Raw genomic sequence first — 2,838 nt, 5'->3', positions numbered from 1 at the left:
GATTTTTTTTGCTAGTAAAGAATTTCACAAAAGTAATCACGTTGTAAGTATAGTTTCTAAACCAACAAAGAATCCTTTCGTACAAAAACTTGTTTGTCACAAGTAACAAACTCCTAATAAAATTGATAACCGAAGAATTTAAACCTTGGGTCGTCTCTCAAGGAATTTCAGGGAGGTGTGCTTAGAATTGATTATGAAATTGTATCTTTGGGGTTTTGGATAGGAAACAGGGAAAGTAAATTGCAGAGAAAATAAAATAGCAACAATAAAAAGCCTTGACTAGAAGAAGATTAATCGGAAGTTCTATCCTTGTTGGTTTTCCCAAGATTAATAATAATTTATTGTTGTTTTTACTTAGTTAACCCTTACTGAATAAAGGAAAGTCAAGTGGTTAAGCCAACTTCTATTTACAAGTCATAATCCTCTCCCTTGGGAAGGATTAGCGTTAGTAACTAGAGAGCTAGCCAACAACTTCCAGTTACCAATTAATTCTTGAGTATTCCAACTCAAGGGTCTCCTGTTAATCAACTCCCAAGTCAAGTTGGGAGTCTACTCTGTCAACATGAATACCATTTTCGTAAACTTATAAGAGAAGTGAAAAGGGAACATGGTAATTAAAATCAATTGGAAGCAATTAAACAAATAATAAAATTTAAATGAAAAAATACTTTTTGCATTAATAAATTCTAAAAACAATCCAATTGTAACTCTGAACAAAGATTAAGGATATAAAAGAGTAAGGAAAAAAGAAAATAAACTAGAATGATAAAGACTTCAACGGGGTAGTAACTCTGTCAATATCCAATTCAAAAGCATAAAACTAGGAATCCTAAATCCTAGAGAGAGGAGAAAGCCTCTCTCTCTCTAAAAGCTACATCTAAAACCTAAAATTATGTGTATGAAAGTTGTCTTCTCATTCCTCCACTCTGCAGCCTCTAATCTGTATTTTCTGGGCCGAGAACTGGGCCAAAAATAGCCCAGAAATCGTTGGGGGCGAATTCTGATACGCTGAATTTTTGCAGATGCATGCATGCGTGTCGCCTATCTTTAGAGCAACTATGGAAAATTATATATCATTTCTAAGCCCCTGATGTTAGCTTTTGAATACAACTGGAACCGCCTCATTTGGACCTTTGTAGCTCAAGTTATGGTCGAATTAGTACGAAGAGGTCAGGTTGGACAGCTTAGCAATTCCTTCAGATTCTTGTATTCCTCCCACTTTTGCATGCTTTCTTTCCATCCTCTATGCCATTCCTGCCCTATAAACCCTGAAAACACTTAACACACATATCAAGGCATCGAATGGTAATAAGAGAGGATTAAAGTTAGCAAATTTAAGGCCAAAGAAGCATGTTTTCAATCATAGCACAAAATTAGGAAGGAAAGTGCAAAACATGGGAATTCTGTGAATATATGTGAGAATAGTGGATAAAATCCACTCAATTAAGCACAAGATATACCATGAAATAGTGGTGCATCAAAATTATAATATTAGAAAATCTTTTAAATTAATAACATTAGGGTGTATATGTATAGACCAATATTAAAAAAGTGAATCTGAGATTGGTGATTTATCAAAAGACTAATACTATTATATAAAACTTAAGTTTTTATAATAACAAATAAATAGATATATATTTTTACTTCATTGTATCTAAATATAATTATTAAGTAAAAAGTACTCACTACGTAAATCATCTAAATATCAAATAAGGTTCCTTCTAAAAGATCTTTTAAAAAATATATCACTTATTTTTATTTTCAAAGCTCATCCAAACAAATTTGTAATTGTGTTTATCAGAGCTAACACAAATAAATATTTGTAATACATGCTTAAGAATAGGATTTAGCTAACATGCATTTTTAAAACACATGTTAACATTATCACCAATAAAAATTTATAATTTTTCCCAAATTGAAAAGGGAATTTTTTAGATACGAATACTCTGAACCAAAAAGATGAACATACATATGAACGGGACCAGAGGGAGGAGAGAGCAGTTCCACGGTGGACCCAGCAGCAGGGGAAAGACCAAATAAGCCCGTACCATGATGTATCTGGAATAGTAGTTATTAGTGAAACAAAAATACTTGTACAAATCATCAAAGTAATTCCACCCCCAACGGTAAAAAGATGAAAATCTTGGTGATATTCTGAACCATTCATGAACATCACAGCAAAGAGGATTAAAACGTTTATAGCTCCCACGTAAATAAGTAGTTGTGCGGCAGCTACAAAATGGGAGTTTGATAAAATATAAAATAAAGATATACAAACAAGAACTAGTCCCAATGAAAAAGCAGAAAAAATGGGGTTGGTAAAAAATACTACTCCTAAACTTCCTAATACAAGACATGATCCCAAAAAGACTAAAAGAAAATCATGTAGTTGTTCGGGTAAATCCATTATATGTAAAATAAGAGATAAATGCATCGAAATTTCATGACCTTTTTGATACGACCAGGGAAATCTTTTATCTACGAGATTTCTCTCTGCATTGACGCGACACAACTCATTCTGACAGGCAATGCTACACAGAGAAAGGGATTTGCGTTTGGAAGTTTGTTTTGCGCATCTGTTCCCGCTCCTGTTTTGCGCGAAGAAGACATGATAATATGCTAAATCTTGACTATATATATGCAAATATGCATCGGTTTTTACTAAACAGCCATTATCCAAGGCAATTTTGCAGCTGCTGTCGAACCGCAGCTCACCGTCGTCGCGATTCTATCAATTTGCGGTGAGTTTGACCATAGACGTTACTTTTTTACCGCATCTCTCTGCCTCCTTTGTAGTGTGATTTTTCATCATTTAAAAGTTTAAAAAAAATTATAAAC

The 2,838-nt window shown here is 33.5% G+C and overlaps 1 long non-coding RNA gene across 1 annotated transcript in view; it reads left to right on the top strand.

The window, feature by feature from the left end:
• LOC110270970 overlaps positions 1-2,838 on the top strand; it is an 11,519-nt gene that overhangs the window by 7,706 nt on the left and 975 nt on the right. The gene's annotated exons all lie outside the window — the stretch shown is intronic.

This window comes from Arachis ipaensis, chromosome B04 (genome assembly GCF_000816755.2).
Source record: "Arachis ipaensis cultivar K30076 chromosome B04, Araip1.1, whole genome shotgun sequence".
NCBI classification, from domain to species: domain Eukaryota; kingdom Viridiplantae; phylum Streptophyta; class Magnoliopsida; order Fabales; family Fabaceae; genus Arachis; species Arachis ipaensis.
This window is presented reverse-complemented; position numbering and strand designations above follow the sequence as displayed.